At 36.8% G+C, this 19,345-nt stretch overlaps 1 protein-coding gene across 4 annotated transcripts in view; it reads right to left on the bottom strand.

The window, feature by feature from the left end:
* Positions 1-19,345, bottom strand: part of LOC101156489 (nuclear receptor coactivator 3) — a 56,957-nt gene that overhangs the window by 17,967 nt on the left and 19,645 nt on the right. For 2 of the 4 annotated variants that reach the window (XM_020703450.3, XM_011475380.4), the window contains exon 1: positions 18,520-18,660. The exons of the other annotated variants lie outside the window; for them this stretch is intronic. The gene's annotated coding sequence lies outside the window, so the exon portion shown is untranslated. Of the gene's footprint in view, positions 1-18,519; positions 18,661-19,345 lie in introns of those variants that run through there. 4 annotated transcript variants of the gene reach the window in all.

The following is a 19,345-nucleotide window of genomic DNA, read 5'->3' as shown; positions in this document are numbered from 1 at the left end:
GCCAGATTCCAGCTCAGACGAGGAAAACGAAGACGTACGTGGATCTGGAAGGAAGGTCGTGGCCTGCCGATGATAGCACCTACATCTCTAACACAAGCGTTTTCAAAAAGGATTGTTGTGTCTTCTCCTGATTTACCCCGATTTGAATACAGAAATACTCTACAAGTCGAAGCTACTTTTTCTCTATACAAGTCCTCCATCATAAAAAAAAATGCAAAAGAACATGTTAAAAACACGATCGTCATTGGAATGGATCTCTAATATCAATTATTGATAGCATTTTGGAAGGAAAGTAATTTGGCAATGATGGCCACTAAACAGCACGCTTGAGCAGAGGCCATAACAAACTGCAACTAAGTCTCATCCAACAATACCACAGACAAAAACAGCATTGGGACATACAAACTAGATCTGTGTCTGCATGTTGTTTAAGGATTTTTTTTAAAGCTCTGCAGTGGGTTTAAAAGTATCATTGTTTACTTTAGTATTGATAGAACTGTCTCCTCTGGTCGGAGGACTTCTGAAGTCCAACCACATCCAAATCCAGTAATCTTTAATACATCAAATATTCCAAACAGCAGCGTTAAAAGGTTGACCCAGAGAAGTTAGTTTTTACAAACCCAGTCACAACTACCATTGCAGCTCAGCTTCACTCATACTTTCATCAGAAGAAATCTTTGACACCTTTATGTGCCAGTCCTGCACTTAACCATAAAGGTTTTAGCCTCGTTAGATGGGGTCTGCTGCTATGCTGCTATGATTCAGAGCAAACTCGAGTTTCAGAGCATTCCTGTGCATTCTTGTCCAGAGTGAGGCTTTGGAAAATGTAAAAAAAATCCTGTATTTGCCAAACTTTACTGCAATGAAATACGTCAGAATGTTTTCGTGGGATTTTTTGGGACAGCATGAGGGAAGAAGACATGCTGTTGTTGCGAAACAGCTTCCACTGATTTGCACAGGTGGTTTGGCAGAGATTTTTAAGCCGGATTCAGTTCCTGACAGCCCTGCATTTTGTTGAATATTCTGGAAACTTGATGTTATCAGAAGATGTGTGCAAAGTTAATAACTTGGAGGCTTTGCCATAACTATTCACAGCTCATCTGTTAAAAAAACTGAAAGTCATGCCCTTTATCCTCTAAATGCAACACCTGTCATCATAGTTGATGATACCGATTAAAAATGCTTGTATAAATATAATTTTTATTTTTGCTCCTTTCTAAAAGCTTTATGTAAATGCTGTACAAACGGATAACTGAAGATCCTTTTAGTTTCTTGAAAACTAAACTTTCAGTTCTTCATACAGTAGTGTCGCCCATTACGGTTTTAGCCTCGTTATATAGGCACTGTGTCCGAATTCCTTCCCTACTTACTAAATAGTACACTATTGCGTTCGCCATTTGTAGTGCTGTCCGAATCTACAATTCCAAAATCGAGTGCCTTAGAAATTGCCCACAAGTCTCTGCAAAAACCCATTGTGCATTGATGCTCACTAGATTGGTGAATATAAACCACAATGCGCTTGAACAAATTTTGCAAAGGAAATGTATTTAAATGTATTTTTTTTAAATAAAGTATCACAATTTTCATCTTCAGAAGACAGTGGATTCATAAATGATCATCGAAAAACACTCATCAATGAGATTTTCAATTCGTGAAATTGATGTCGATATTGTCGCCATTAAAAAAAAAAGTAGTGATTTGGTGTCTGAATGGCTTTAAAAGTCGAAGGCACTACATCGTCCGCACCATCTAGTTTTTTTTTAGCAGTTAGGGCTTAGGGTGGGAATTCGACATGCATGTTGTTAACATATGAAGTTGGAACAGTCTGACGAATGCTTCACTATGTCCATGTATTTTCTACAGGCCTTACATACTCCTATTATTTGACAGACACATAAAAAAACATGTAGTATGAATTTAACATGTTTGTAAACTTTATTTCATAGAATCAAATGCAAAAATATACCAATAGTAGATGAATTCCCCCTTTTTTTGGCCTGAAGATAATTCTCCCTTTTTTAATCCAGTTATTTCTTTGTGTAAAAAAGATTAGCTAAAAGAGAAAATGTTAAAAGTTTTTTGTTTTCGTTTTTTTAAAGCTCCAATCCTTAATAAAATAATAAATTAGTTGACGACTGTGATAACATTTGATCCGAATCTATGATGTATGAGTATGAGTATAGGGAAATAATTTAACAAGAAAACAGGTCATCAATGTGTTAAGTGGACAAAAATCAAAATGATTCCAATTTACTTTCTGAATACAGTTATCAGTTAGTGGACGTAGAAATAGAGTTTTGCAAATTTTGGTATTATTTCTTTAAAATGTAAATGAGGGCATGTACAAAAGAAAAGCTTTACAGTTTTACTTTAAAAAACAAGCTTTAAAATACCCAAAACATTTAATAGTAACAAAAAAGGCTTATAATGGGAATGCTTTATTGAAAGATGACATCTCAAATCCAAAACAAGTTCACCAAACTGCTGTCAGCAAGAACTTTTTTTCATACTTCACTTTTATTACTAATTTGTTAAAAAAAATTACAATCACAACTTATTAAAAAAAAAAAAATTACAATTGTCAAAGAATGCACCGAAACCGAACTTTGGTCAGTATCAAGATAGTCTTGTCTTTTACTAAGGTATTTTAAAAAGACAAATAGTAAATTGATATAAAAAAAAGACTACAGTGAATGCTTAAAAAAAATTCTGTTCAGATTTTGCTTGTAATTATTAATGGATTGGAAATGTACCTTTTACTGTGTTCTTGCAGAACCCACCCCCCCACCAAAGCTTTTAACATTCACGTTTGGGTAAGTTATAATTGTGCGTGTGTGCCCTACTAGTTCCAATCTTTGTTTTGGGTGGGCCAGTGTTTATTGTTAGGCCTGCCACTCTTTGTCTTGAGTAGCTCAGATTGCAGGCTTTATTTCAGGCAGTGCAGGAATGTCCTTGCTATTTCGGTCCTGACTGACTCAGACTGCTGCTGCTCTGGCCTTCAGCCATTCCAATGTATGTCAAATTCAAGTAGTAGTTGTAAAAATAATAAAAATAATTTCACCTATACTTTCTCGGCTATCAAGTTCATTCAGGGAATGTGATTTGCATTTAGTTTCTCAAAGACATAGATTTTCAGGTATCACGAAACCCATGACTTGTAGTACACTAAATTCCATGCCATTACAAAAAATAATCCAACTGAGAATTACTTTAATTTACCAAAGTACCGAGACTATGGCAGATGCACCATCCTCACCAGGTCACTGTTTCATAGTGAGTGTAGAATTTCTACGTGACAGGAGATGCTTTTATCTGGTCTCTATCCAGAAGTATTTTATCCAGCATCGGTCAAGACAAGTTCTGTGTCTGTGCTGTGTTCTGGATACTGAAAAGGTACACATTTAAAACTTTTAAACGCCAACCAGAACAGATAATAAAGATAAGCATTTTTAGCAGAGAACTGAGCTATTGAGCTGGTACATACAAATGTTACTAAAACTGATTTGTTACATTTACTTAGAAGCTTTAATATATATCTATATTTTTTTTTTTTTCAAAAAATGACTGCACTTTACATATGGATTAAGTCTGGCTGTACTTACTGATGTTAACGCAATTTTGAAAAGTACATAGTGGTCTTTCAAAATGTCAGTCTGTTTTCTTTTGAGGAATCGCAAACAAGGCTCTGTGTTATTTTAAATACGGCAAAGTAGCTAACATGTAGCAGCGTCAGAGTTAGCGTAATCACAAAAAGGTTTGTTATAGTGGTATCAGTCTGTTTTTTACGTGTTGAAAATAGGGCTTGGCGATAAGACAATACTAATATATATCGTGATCAAATATTTTTCTCTATAGAAAAATTAGTGTATCGCGATTGACTTATTTAGAAGGGTTTTAAATAACATGCGCCAGTTGCGAGCATTTTCTCCTATTTGGCAAGCAAAAGTTAGAGGGTTAGTCGCCACATGGCAAGTAAATGTTTGCATCCAATTATTCTGTTAATTAGATCTCCTTTTGGTGAATTTCTTTTTTCTGTCCTTTCTCTACCATCCATCCGCAAGGTAAAAAAGCGCACACGAGACACCCCCCACCCCGGTGGTCACTGGACCATTTTAAAGTTGGACAATATTTTCACGAATCCGACTTTAGGATGTGGCGGATAAATACAACTAAATTAATTTGTAAACAAGCACCCGCTTGTCTATTTAAAAACTATTTTTTAATATAATAACAGAATGGAATCCACTGTGTAATAGCATCTTTGTAACACTACAGAGCCGGTGTTACATAACTGTCACCTGTGTCAGCTGTGCCGAGTCCCCGCCCCCTTCCCCCATCAGAGTGCTGCAGCTTTAATGTCAATCAAATAATAACAATAATACTTTACTTTTTTTTAGGCTGTCAGAAGGCAGAACTCTGTCTACCCCTCTGGTCACCAGTGGGAGCTATATCCAGAGTACTAAATGCACTTCCATCTCCCAGCAGCCCCAGCGTGCACTTCCTGGATGCCACACACCTGACTCTCATTCACACAATCAATCACAGTCTATTTAAGCACTGTACTGAGCCTCACTCAGTGCGAAGTATTGTTTGTGCCACTCCGTCTTCACTACCAAACCATGTATTTGGACCTTCTGTCTCCTGACCCCGTATCTGACTCTGTGTGCCTGCCGCCTGCCTGACTCTCGCCTGGATCCTGACTACCCCTGTCTCTTCTCTGATGCTTTCATGCCTCTTTTTGAACCCTGCCTGCCTTTTGCAATTCCATTTTCTCAACAAAAAAACAAATTCAGAAAAAAAGTAGAATGCCTAAGGTATTTCTGTGTAAAATAGTGTTATAATTTCATGTTTTTTCTGCAAAACTTGGAAACATTAGAATTTATAGAATTAATAGGCTTGTTTTCTAAATGGAACTGATCAAACAGTTTAGTGGTCTGTTTTATTTAAGTTCTTGAAACGATAGCTTTTGCTTCAGTTTGCTTTGTAATACACATACATCTTTTCTTAGTTATCTGAAAAAATTGTTGCATCATTCATGTTCCTTCAGGGGATCCATTATGTGTAAAGGCGGCTGGGTAGCTCGGTTGGTAAGGTAAAAGGCTACCACGCAGGAATACGATTTCCAGGGGGGAATAAACAATGGTACTAGGGGCAATTTTTATATCAATGGCAAGCAATTAACATCAGCGTTAAGGGCAAGACCCTTAACTACTGCCTCCCAAGCGCGGTTCAACTGCAGCTCACCGCTCCCCCAGGGGATGGGTCAAATGCGGAGAATAATCCTTAGATATCCCATTGTGGGATAAATAAAGTATAATAAAATAAATAATGTATGATAAAATATAAATATTTAAATCTAAACATCCAACTGATTTCTCTTTGAGCAGTAGAATGTTCAAATTTAACAAACTAACATATAACTATATATGTCTTTCTTGTGATATTTCTATCAAATTTTATATCGCCCAGTCTTAGTTGCAAACAAGGTACGAAGTTAAAGGGATTGTGAATAGCGTGACGCAAACAAGTTCTAGAATTACTGTGAACGCAGTTAATAAAGTTTGACTGACAGATTTATCTGTGACTCTTAATGTGCCTTATAGTTCGGTCCACTTTATATATGACAGAAGTATGAAAATAGACCAGTCATTGACAGTGTACCCTATAATCTGATGTGCAGAAAATACCAGTTAAATGTATGAAACCTTTAACTTAAATCAACTTCAAACTTGAAATCGCTACAGCTTAAATAGAGTTTTTTGCTTCTTTTTCCTGCCAAATAGTAGTATTGATCTTTTTTGTGAATAAGCTTACGTTATAAAAAAGTGAACTATGCTAATTGAATTATTTTTTATGTCCATCAGTGAGATAGCATAAAAGTTCGACTGAGGTATTACTGAGGTATTTTTGATCTATAACCTGTAACAAAAGACGAATAGTGTGACAGATCACACTTATTCCAAACTGCCTTTTGTTCATTTATGCCACTACCCAATAATACAGTCACTACTGTTTCATGCTTATGTTTTATCATTTCCCCATTAAACACGTGCAGGCGGCAGCTAGGTCCTCACCTCTCTCTGACCGCAGGGTTTGCAAACAGTATCTGCACACATACAGGAATATCTGCCAATCAGAGTTGGAGTTGTACCTTTTCCCATCTCTGATTGGTTTAGACCACAATGTAGGTTTAATGTTTGTCTGTTGTTAAACCTTAGGGATACTTTCAGAGCCGCCAAGATGTTTTTTTTTTTTTTTTAAACTGGAGCGACCAGAGATTTGACATTTGAGAAATTAGCCTGCACGTACACCCAAATTGGTTGCACTTGTTGCAAACAGCCCAGTAAAATACAAAAATAAAAATCAAGGGAATGAGTTCAATTCAGAGCCACTGAAGAATAAAGCCCACTTTTCAAAATCTGCACTCGTGATGCAAATGTGAGAAGATGATGAGTCAGCAAAAGCTCCTTAAAGCATAAAGAAATAAGTAAACGCAACTCTACTACACGTTTAGAAGTTTTTTCAGTTGTAGCTTAAAGAAAACAAAACAAGGAAAACCAAAACGAAAAGTACTTGCACTAAAAAAAGAACAACTGTAGCCGTTTTTACTTTTACTAAAGAGCACTGAAAGTGTTATTTTTATCTAACTCTTGATTTTTCACATATTTTAAAAAATACTTGCGTAAATATTACTAATCACTTTATGCATTACTCAAGGATTTAGGCAATGGATTACACAACACTCTTGAGTAGAATACTAGAATATTTATCCTCGTATCTCATTCTATATGAGCATGCTTTACAACAATTACTCAGTGTGACTGCATGCAACCGCTTGATGCAAGGCTTTTAAGTAAATCTACAGAACTTTTTTTTAGTGTAGGAGGGGAAAAAATGACGCGGGAAGAACATTTTTAGTGGCAACCCATCTGCAACCAATTTACACTGCAAATCGTAAAATGCCAGTGGATATCGGCTAAAACACTTCCCCAACTGAAATCCAGAGGGAAAAAAAATTTAAAAAAATAATCACATCTTTAGATGAAAGTGGTAACAGAGTGAATTTCAAAACTTAAGAGAGGTACAAAACCGAAAAGCTTGGATTGGATTTTGTGCCAGCATCCTCACTACTCAATCTTGTAGCACACCTCCTAATGGATAACTGATGTCGGCAACAGAAGCAAACTATTCTTTTTTGTGCACCAAAAAAATCTAAAATCTAATACTTGTGAATTTAGTCTGTGTACTGACATAGTTCATGACGTCAACGCAAAGAATATTTTTACTCTTGCTGTTTGTAAGCAATTTCTTTTGTTATGTGTTTACATTTGAACAGTTTCTCTTCCCTTCCTCCACCCTAGTGTGCTTCTGCCTTTCTCCGCCTTTTTCTCTGCCCCCCCCCTCCTCTCCTCGTCTCCACTCTGTCCCTGTTGGATTGGTGGAGTAAACACAGGAAGAGAGCAGGCTCTGTTCCACCATGCCAGAGCTGAGCCTGGGCGTTCCTGTAGTGCTGCTGCGCCAGGGTCAAAAGTTTACTGTGGTTTTCATTTCACCTTTCCTCAGCCAATCACAGCGCCACACTGCAGCGCCTGAACTCTGACCCTCCCAAAGAATTCTACTCAAAGGATGGGCTGACGCCAGTTTCACAACTTCGGCCCCTCCCACCTCCCCCCCCCCCCCCCCCCCCATCCTTTTCCTTTCTTTCAAATGGTCAGTCTCATGTGTTGACGAAACATAGCTATATAGGAGAGCAGAAAAAAGGTGCAGAGGATAGGAAGGAAAAAGAAAATATGGTTAATACAAGAGCTATTGAAACCTCAGATTTCAAATCAAGAGAAATAAATGTTTTAAAAAAATTAAAAAAAGGAAGAGGGAGGTTTAAAGCGCAGCAATAGGCTGAATGTCATTTCAGTTTCAGTGCCAGTCCCTGTGCCTCAATCAATAATGCCTGGCACACAATTAAAAGTGTGTTTGCATAACTTTTAGACACATTGGGTTGCAACAACACTTATTTACAAATCCAAAAAAAAAAAAAAGAGAGAAGAAAATCAGGCAGAAAGAAACATGTATTTTTGCTGAAAATGTCCCCCACCACCTGGTAAACAATCTACTCAAATCTGAACCCTTTGGACACAAAGATACAAGGACACACGTGCACACAAATGCCCACTGTAATCCAACATGCGGGTTTGTTTTTGGTGACATTGCCCTCTGGTTCCATCTGTTTAGTCATTAAGCCTGTACTGTTAATCTAGTCGTTTAAACCAAAATGGAGTAAGCAAGAGAAAACAGCCCGACTCAGTAGATGCACACACGTCTTTGCCCCGTAATGAAGGAAAGAAAAAAAAATGATTGAGTATTGTGAACTTCAGAGGGTAATTCATTTCAGTGAGGCACGAGAAGTTTTCAAAATCTGTAAATCTGTAGAGGTCCCCACAAAATGCAAACAACAATCTACTGGGTTCCTGCAGAATTTTCTAAACCCCAGAATACTAGGGCTGGCTGGCTATAACCAATAATTTCCAGATTTGATTAGATTCACCAGAGCCTATATCTATTCGATGTGTAGGTTGAACGAGCGTTAGCATTATCCGTCCTATGGGAAATTCCATTATATACATCAAGCTAGCGGACTTCAGCTTTACTGCCGTTATGGGTTAAGTCACCAGAAAAGGAAAGGCATAATAGGCCGATCTCTACTTTTACGGATCGACTATTAATTTATTAAGATTGGATGAATTCAGATGGATTAATCGATTTTATCAACCCAGCTCCACCAGATACCAGGAAAAAGTAGAAATATGCGTAGGGTAATTTAAAATGACTTTCTATATTACTTGCTAAAAATCAATGTTTCCAAAGCTGCTAATCTCCAAAATGTACCCACCCGATGTAAAGTAATGGCACGTCATTACCTGACATTTACCATCTAAATCTACTCCACCAAGAACCTATAGTCAGGATCAAACATATTTGGACAGAGACAGATTCTTTCTAATTTAGTTTCTGGACATTACCACAGTGAATTTTAAATAAAACAACTCAGATGCCATTGAAGTGCAGACTTTCAGATTTTATTCCATGGGTTGAACAAAAAGATTGCATAAAAATGTGAATGACAACTGTTGTCCTAGCTTGTAGGCAAGAAAAGGAAATGAATTGGTTAGGCCTAAATCTACATTGACAAGTGAATACTTAATTCCTCTTTTTCTCCGCCTTCCCTGGAATCACTTCCTCAAGTTATGAAGTTTAAGGTACCTGAGCAAACTTTTCAAAACAAAAGTGCTGATAAATCTTCATTGATCAACCAATGGATTAACGAGGTATTTGCAACAATGTGGCATATTGACAGAGTTGTAAGAAATTGAAGCCATTGGGCAAGAAAGACAACATAGAGATCACATCTCCAGCTGATTCATGCAAATCCTCTGGGGCATAAAAATTCTGTCCTAGTGTACCAATTGCATTACAAAGTTGTTCAACAAAAAGGATGTAACCAGTGAGACACCTTATCGTGTCAACACATCTAAGACAAAGAGCAAAAAAAAACAAAAACAAAAAAAAAACAATCATTTTGCAGTCTGATCATATATTAGGGCATTGAATTAATTGAAGTACATTTCTTTTCTTTTTTTTTAAGTGAGACGACAGAAAAACAAAACAAAACTAAACAGCAACAAACACTGGAAAAAATAGATCTGACAAACACAGTCAACTACCAATACTAACACATAAAAGCAGGAGATAAAAAAATAAAAAGGAAAGGTGTGTGTGTGTGTGTGAGAGAGAGAGAGAGTGTGTGTGATGTAAGGACAACGAGAGAGAATTCCAGCCACAAGCTTGAACTAACCGTCATACATTCTCTTAACTATACATATTTAGGGATACATTCTTAGAGAATCATATTGATAGACAGGAAAGGCTCCAGACATATATAACTATGCATTCATTATATGGTGAAATTATGAGCTTGCTTCTTCCCACTCCTTTTCAAGCAATAAATCAAACTCTACTTATACTTTAGTTAATGATCACTGTATTTAATAAAGCAAATGTGATTTAAGTGATGTTTTTGCTTTGTTTTATTTTCTGTCTTTTTAATCTATGCATTTCATCATTTCTGTAATGAGTTTCATAAATATGTGTAAATTCTTTATTGCTTTGACTACAGTGCTTGAAATAAATCAATAAATCAAACAAATCAAATATTCTTGATACTGGAAAAATCAATAGCGGTATCTATCCTGAAACCCACACTATAAATAATCATCTCGTCATCATTTAAAAAATAAATAAATAGATTTCTACCCCATGCAATAACAGACGACTGAATGCAATTGGCCGCATGGCTACAGTCAGGCAGAGCAGAGATTCAGACAAGCAAAACTAAAGTAAAGACAAGCCTTGAAACTGGATCAGACTTACATCCTGTTTATGAGTTGCACCACAGACAAACTTTTATTGCCTTTTTTTGTGGTACTTTTCGTACAGCGCAGTAGGCATATAGGTTAACATGGACAAGGACTCATGTTTACCATTTAAAATATTCATTTTATTAAACTGTTTATAAACTGAGTTAAATTTAAAAAATCAATCTACACCAGTGTTTTTCAACCTTTTTTGAGCCAAGACGCACTTTTTCCTTGACAAAAATCCTGTGGCACACCAGCATCCAAAAATGTAAAAAAGGTGAAACTCTACTACAGTCTGTATTGATGTGCAGTCCCTCCACAAACTCACGTGGATTTTTGTGATCATTGTGGCAGAAAAAGATGGAAGTTGCAGCTGTTTTTTTTCTAAAAGTTGTTAGAAGAGTTAAGTTAGTTTTCAGTAATAATTTAACTAAATACTTTGAAATTGTACCCTGGTAGTTGTTTTTTCCTCCAGTTTATCAAGATGCAATTTCATATAACCTCAAAAAAACAAAAAAATTCTTTCTAAATAGGTTTTTCTTTTTTTTATTAAATTCTTTTCAATGTTGGTGCAAAGTCAACTGTAATTTTTGAACAATTATATGATCACAATATGTTTGATACATTTTACACATACAACCTAAAATTGTTAAAGTTTTCTGTAGCTACACAAAAAGTGAACATGTTAAAGTTGTATTATTTTTTCTTTTGTCTTAATCAAAGATGAAGTCTTTGAAAACTTTAACAAAAATGTTTTATTTCTTTTTAGATTATTACATTGTTTCAATTTAGTTTAATCGTGTCTGTTGGCCACTTCACCTTAATCCTGTTTCTTAAATGTTGTCATTACTTCTACTTAAGTTTAACTTCCTTTTTCAAAAGGGACTGAAGTCTGAAAGTGAATTTGACCTTCAATCCAGACTTTAATAGAAAAGTGTTTCAGTTAGAAAGATGACTTGGAGCAAACACTCAGATGTTTGTCTGTTAATAAACACAAACCTTGAAGGAGAACTAAACTGTTGACCTCTGATTTCATCAAGAAGATTTAAAAACTGTTTGATGTGTGTTCGTTGTGGTTTCAAGACGTTTAACAAGCAAGACTCATTGTACGCTGAGACGCTGTTATTTTAACCCAATGCATCATGGGAGATGTAGTGCAAAAACTGACGCCGAAGCCAGAAATAGTCGCGTCTCTGAGCTTTATTATTTTGTTCACTTGTTTCACGGCCTGCAGCAAGCGACACCGCTAAAGACGAGCTTTAGCTGGCATTTTTGTTGAAAATGACAGGCTTTAAGAGCTAAAGCTGAACAAGCAAGTGAAGACTAACCGCTTCTGATTGGTCAGACTGATGACGTTTGATTAGGGGTCCAAGAATGATTGGCAGAGACAGTTGAAGGGGCGGGACTTTCCGAAAAAAAGAGCTGAAGCTGCGGCTAAATCGCGGTACCGCCATTCTAATCAAAATGTCTTTAATAGAATCAAATAAACACAAAGAAAAAAGTATTTTATGATCTTTCATATTCCTAACTACTCAGTGTTTTATCAGGGCCTGTTTGGATGAACACAGAGCTGATATCCTGGAGATGTTAAATGTTTTTAGATCAATGAATGGGTAATTTCCGACGGCGCACACCGGTTGACAAGCACTGATCTACACGATAGAAGATATCTGCTGTACGGGCGATTTTGTTTGTAACAAAGCTCTTCACCAGTTGTACACAGACAGTATGAAAGGAAATCCACCAGAAATGATGTCAAAATAAATATTCAACAATTGCAGAAAGAATTGGTTCACACAGTACAGAAGAGCAACAATGGAGTCTCAGAGGCAAATTAAGAAATTAAAATGCTCAAAAGATTACGTAGCAGTTAGCAGATGGTTTTATTTACACAGAATAACAGGCTTCTTACAATTGGAAGCAAATGGTATTAGGCGTCTCGAAGAATGATGGCCACATATCGGGTTTCCATGAACCATTTAGTTACAAAAAGTAAGTTATAGCTACATGATTAACTTAACAATCTCACTCTCTAATTCTTTGTATTATAGGGAAGGGTGAACGTGCTTCCAACACCCGTCATGTCAATTTATGGATGTCAGTATTATACTTTATTAGCATTGACAATTTAAATGGTTTTAGCCAATAAACTGGAATTTCAGTTTGACTGTTTTGGCTTACCCATATGAGATAAACATAACTTAAAGACACAACTGTATATTTCTTTAATTAGCTAGTTTGACCATTTTCTTCCTAAGGTCTCCATTGACTTTGGTTCAAAAATAAAAATAAAATTGTATAGTTGGTTAAGGAAAGAAATAAAATTGACATGCCAAAGTTATAATGTTTATTCATAAGTTCCCTTCCATTTTTGTTCCTCTTCTCACCAACGCCTCACTTTTTCTTTATGCTGAATAACAGGCAGAGCATCTGGTAATAGTTATCTTATGAACCAAACTTTTTTTTTTCACCCTTGCAGCCTCTCCCAGACAAATTTTTGAAGGAGCAAAACACAAACAAGCTCTAACATTTTACAACAAAACTTGGCTTGGGTCCTGCCCCCCGATGGTTTGTTCAGGTGAACTGCTTTACGAGCATTCTTCAGCTAGGGGAACGAAAGTTAAAGGGGGAGTTGAAGTTAAAGAGGAAGGATAAGAAAGGGAGGGGGCAAATCTGCTGGCACTCCCCTTCCTTGTAAACTTTTACCCTCACCCAATCAATGGGGACTTGTGTGAAAACTGCTGGAAATCCTTGCTGGTTGTAAACTTGAATTGGGAGCAATGATTGCTTCAGGCTGGCTGTTTGACTTTTAGGAGTGTTCATGACTCGCGTATGGCAGAGCTAAGCTCACGCTTGTATTCTAGCACAGAGCTGATGAAGCAGGGCACAAGGGAAATAATAGGATGCAACTTTAAACACAGTTAAAAAACTGCCCCACTTAACCTGGGTCCAAGTAGACCAGGGCAGCGGCTTTCTCTAGTCTGGTTTCAGGAGCTCTTGTTACACACTCACTTGTTTCAGCTAAGTGAGTAAATATTTTAGAATTGGAATCATGACTGTTTTGTTGAACAGACAGTTCTAAATTTAGCTGTATGAGGTAGGTGGAAAAAGCAAACTTACCTGTTGAGTTAGTCCCACCAACGAATCATCATGTGGTATGTGCACCTTTAAGACTTAAGCTGATCATTCTAAAACCACGACTGACCTTGATCTGTACTTCTTACAAAATGTTTCAAGGAATTGAGCTGATAAAATAAATATATAAAACATTAATATTAAATGCATTAGCCAATATTGGTATACTCAACATAAACAACTAAAAAAAAAAAAAAAAAAAAAAAAAGGTATTGACAAGTTATCTACTGTTAGACGAACTTGTTTTTTCTCAATAAATCCTGAACTTCTTATATATTGGCTCTAAAAAAACCAAAAGACCAAAGAGTCATAGTTCAATTCAAAAGAATTTAGGTGGCCTTTTTAATCTTCTTTAGACTATTTCTAATGACAACCATTAATCATAAAAACACAGTAAAGGGACAGCTATTCAGCACAGAGCTCACTAGCATAGTTTCCCTGCATTACATAAGGCTTCCAAACTGGAACCAAAGAACTTGGTAAATGGTGGCATCAGTCAAAGAAAATAAAATCAGCAGTCAGCCACAATGAAGAAACCAAGCAAAAATAAGGTATCTTTGGAAGCATTCAGAAACAAAACTGTTTAGTGTGGTTATTCCGTTTTAAGATACAACAAGTTCCATTATTATATCTGGATACAATGAAACAAAAAGTTCAAAAGTGGCCATACCAAAAAAAAACTGTCTTGAGAAGTTATATTGACTACCAACCATGTCAGGGTGTATTCTGCATTGTACACCACAAAGATGGCAAGTTCTTGTGATGTGTAAAAATAAAAACAAGTTCAAAAACACCCATGTAACTTTTTCTAACAATTTATAATTATTTCTTTAGAAGCAACATTTCTAAATAAAAATACTTTTATATTTATATGTTACTTACACCAGTTGGAATTTGTCATAATTCCCATCCAAAACAGTTACGTTAAATGTCATGCTACTACATTTCTCCTCATTATCAATCATTTGGTGTAACTTCAGAATCTGCCACCCCACAGCGACTTCTCCCAGGCTCATGAGAAAAAGTGATAAGTTAATGAATTATTGAGAGTGCAGGGGATGGCAGACAAAGAGTGAAAGCCATAGATCCCAGTCACTTCTGCATCCCATCTGCAGTCAAAGAATTCCTCCAAAGATTGATTCATTGTTAACGCAGCCTGACAGCCCGTGTGAGGGAACAAGAAAGTGCTAGATAAAAGAACAGAGAATGGGGGACAGGGGGCTCCATTTGCCAAGAATATAACCAGAAGTCGTTCACGGGACAGGTTCCCACAGTGGATAGCCTTCCACATGCAAAAATACCACTACCATTATCTGAATGATGGCATCAGACTGAAAATGAGGATAGGTAAGCTCAGCTTGGGTAGAAATGGCAGAAAACTGCCATCAGCATAATTTTCAAATAAATAAGTTCCATCTTTATACTATTTGTAGCTTCAGGGTCTCCTTTATACTGTACGTAAAAAAAAACTAAACAGTTTTACAACTTTTCATTGAAACATAAACAAGCGAAGTATTGAGTTGCTAGCAAGGATAGCTTCAGGAAAAAATGAGCTAAAACATGAGGTATCAATGGTTTCTCTGGAATGACTAACGAGTCCTCTTTGTTTTTCAACCTGATTGTGCTCTCCAAGAACATCTTACTACTTTTTTAAAGAGAGGGCACAGTCAGTGAGCACACTTTAAGTACTTTTAGACAAGGGCAGCTGTTCAGGTAAACAAGAATTAGCAAAAAGGTTCACACCTTTGTTTGGTTTACCTTACAAAAACTGCTCTGGCAACTGAAAATGAGCACCGATCAAACAGTTATTACACAATCTTAGTCACCAGACAATAACAAAATCTCAAATGCAGATCAAATTTTCAGAGTCAGAAAGGGCACTCACACCCAAAAGCAAACTGTGCTAAACTACAATTGGTCACCTGGTCCAGCTTGTCCTTTATTGATCTCACTTTGCTCATAATCTGGTCTGACCACAGGTGCCACTGTTTTACACACATCATACTGTAAATGGAGAATTATTGGCTACAAACATTTGCATTTCTTTTCTGATACATCATCCAGAACTGCTGTCTTGTCAGCAAACTACTGCATAATATGTCAGAATTTAAAGTGATGGGGTAGTGAGTAGTAAGGACTGTTCGTCCTTTTAGCCAGGACAAGCATTTAATGCCCAGGCTTAAAAAGAAAGGGTACCTCGCTCCCACAGGTCAAAAATAGGTGTGTAAGACACGTTTGGATTTAGGTTTACTTTGTTGTTTCCATGTCATTGTGAACAACTGACACAACATGCATAGGGTGTCATGTAACTGGTATCACAGACTTGCTGAATTACTGATTCTCTTGTAAATGCAATAGATCCAAATCTTCAACAGTTTGCCCAGTTGTGCCCAAGCATTCCATAAAAGCGATCACACCAGCCAAGCAAACTTTCATTTTGGGTCAAACTTGCGTGGGGGAGATACAAATTGCCTGGTGTGAGTAAGTAAGGAGATCAGAATTTCTGTTTCACTTTCTACACGACCTTTTACTGTAATTAAGGGGTCAGTCTTAGATTTGTAGGGTTCTGTTATGTTTGAACTCTCCAACCAAATTCACACCACTTTTCCTTACCACGGGGGACATGGGGTAACACATCTGTGCTTTAGTTTAGCCATTATTAGTAACAGTAACTTAAATTTAGTAAATGATATTTTTAAATAGAAAAAATGCAGGACTGGCACATGGGAAATCAGGGTTCAATCCCCCCAGGGTGCGTAATAAGCTTCATCCAATGTGGGTGCTTGGGCAAGACCCGTGCCAAAACACCTGTGCGAATCAGTGAAAGCTGATTCACAGTGGCCACCCCTGAAGTGATGTGCCAAAGAAAAACTCTTTAAGCTGAAAAGTCTGAATTTAAAATTGGATCTGGGTTTGGTTGAAAGCACAACATCACAACGCATGTTCTTATATTGGCACAACAAAACAGAATTAGCTCTTAAAACTAACCAAATAAGAGCCTGGAAAATGAAACAAACAAAACAAGGAATGGCATGGTTGAGATTTTGCTTTCAGTATCAAGATAACTGCTGTTCATTTGGCATTTACATTTATGATACAGTGATCCCTTGCTATAACGCGGTTTACTTTTCACGGTTTCGCTACTTCACGGATTTGCATCGTGCACTGTGTTCTGCATTCTGATTGGCTAAAAAGTCACTCCGCTACTTCTCTACCTGCGCGTCAATAACGTTGCAGTTTAATATGTACACGTACGTAAAACAGCTTGCCAAATTTAAATTACATACGTGCCAACTCTCTTGCAATTTCGAGTTTCTCTAAAGCCCATAGAAAAAGAGCGACAACAACTGCCTATCACTATGTTCTTCTCCCGAACAAACACAGCTGCACCGCGGGCTTCAAAAGAAGAAAACACTGCAGAGCGGAGTCAGGATGCAGCGGCTCAGTCTGAAGAGCAGTGAAATACACCTGAGTCACTACGTATTTGTCCGACTGTACTTTGTATTTTTTTCACAATCATTTTTAATTTACTCCCGTTTAATCCTATTACTCGGGTCGCGGTGGGCGGGGCTAATCTCAGCAATTTGAAGCCTTCTGTTCACATTGATGATTAAAATTATTATTTGACAGAACAGTACAGAAGTTATTTGTTAAAAAAAAACGTTTCTTAAGTACCTTGAGCCTGTAAAATTGTATGTTCTTCCTTTTCAATGTATAATAGAGTATTTAAAATTGTATAATAATAGTTTAAAAAAATAAAGGTTTCTACTTCACGGATTCTGCCTATCACGGGTTCTTTTTGGAACGTAACCCCCGCGAAAAACAAGGGTTTACTGTACTTTCATTTTTCTGGCATAGTATGACTGACTCAACTAGAACTGTAAAGAGTTTTGCTGTGGAATCATTTGAAAAGCACAGGCAGCACGAATTCTTCTTAAGAAAGGGTCTTATTCAATTCTCCCATGATAATATTGTTTCTTCTTTTTATTTATGTGGAAGAAAAAATCTACCTACTATCTACTCTATAAAATTATCGAGGAAGAACAGTAGAATGGAGAGACCACTGCAACCCCTTTCAAACCAGCATCTATGAATCAAGATGCTACAAGCTGAATGTTGTTCTCCTCCGTGGTTTCTGATCAAAGTACGTCACACAACAGGAAATAGCGTCAACGTTTAGGGGGAAAGTGAATTAAGCATCTTCATTGATGACGGAAAAGGGTTAGCTAAAATTATTTTAGTTGTTTTTTCAACTTATTTTTTGGTGGGTTGTCAAAAAATGTTTGTTTTTTAGTCATCCAAACTAAGTACACTACGGTTCGGCTAGATATTTCCCCCGCGCGTGCTGCATTCGAAAGCGTAAACGTTTATACATGTATAGTGTTTCTTTACAGGACAGTTAAAGGCGTTAGAGCTAACAGGACGGCTCCAGCAGTCACAGTTCAACTCTTCCAAGTGCAGGCCAGGTGGGAGTTTGTTCTGGTAAACGATTAAAAAAAAATACCATAGAAAATCTTTTTTAGTTTTGTTTTGTTTTTTCGTAACGAATCCACGTTACTTTGTGCCACAAAGCCTGGAATTTAAAAACACACTGATACAATACTGAGAATAAGAGCAGAGCTCCGGCACCACAACGAATCAGAGCCAGGATCTCGTAAACTTTGCGACTAGGAAATTGGAAACGCCAATAAATACAAACGAAAAACGAAAATAAAAACACATTATGAAGTTAATGTCAAAATGAGCTCGTGTTGTTATATATGACGATCCAATCCAAAGGCCGCTTAAACAATATTCAACAACAAATGTAGTGATTAGGGCTCCTTCTACGGTAGCTTAAAAAATACAGCAGCCTCCCTAGGAGGCGAAACACCAACTGCTTCTCTAACAAATATGCCCCTTCACACTTTCAAGGGGACCAGGATAAATGACTCATGCACGAAAGAATCGCAAAACATTTCTAAAAACTCACCGGCTTTGCTGCTTTCATTGACTACATCAGTTTCTTTTACACCTCTACAAACTCTCCGCCATCTTCGGCATTACTGTGTGTGTTTAAATGGGAAACACTCCCAGAGCGAAGGGAGCGGGAGGGAGCCAGCTTGAAGAAATGCAGACTTCTGGGTAATGTAGTCAATGTTGTTTGTCATGCGCACCAAACAAGCAGGCACATCTAAAAAAGGAACTACACCTACATCAATACCTCCAGGTTATATGATCAGTAATCACCGATATTAGAGAAATTGAAGCGTTCATTTGTAGACTACAAAGAACAGCTTTAATCAAACGTTTTGCTAAAAAGGCACACTTGTATTTTTTCAATTGTAAAGAAATTGCAAAAAGAAAGCTTAGTAAATTACTGTCTATTTACTAGGTTTTAACTATTTGCATTTTTACAGATGTGTCCGAAAACTTTGGAGAAAACACTTTCAGTTTCCTTTTACAGTATCTGATGGTTACCTGTTAAAAAAAGCTTTGAGAAACTATTTTCAACAATTATTACATGTGCAGCGCATTAATTATGTGGGATTTACCAACAAGGGAGTAAAATGTTATTTAGATCATCACTGACAAACGTTGGTAGACATTTTCTTCACACACTTTTTTGGACGTAATCTTTATAATTGATATTTCTATTTTGTTGTCTACATTTTGGTTAAAATTTTTTTTTACAGTTAAGCACAGACATTTTACTCTTATTTATAAACATTTCTTTAAAGTTCAATGAATTTCCCCCCCAAAAATCCCAATTATTTGATTTAAAATGGTTTTAAAATATATTGAAGCACATATTGGCA

Source organism: Oryzias latipes, chromosome 5 (genome assembly GCF_053564925.1).
Source record: "Oryzias latipes strain Hd-rR chromosome 5, Olatipes_Hd-rR_3.1".
NCBI lineage: Eukaryota > Metazoa > Chordata > Actinopteri > Beloniformes > Adrianichthyidae > Oryzias > Oryzias latipes.
Note: the sequence above shows the minus strand (reverse complement) of the source record. Positions and strands in the feature narration are given on the sequence as shown.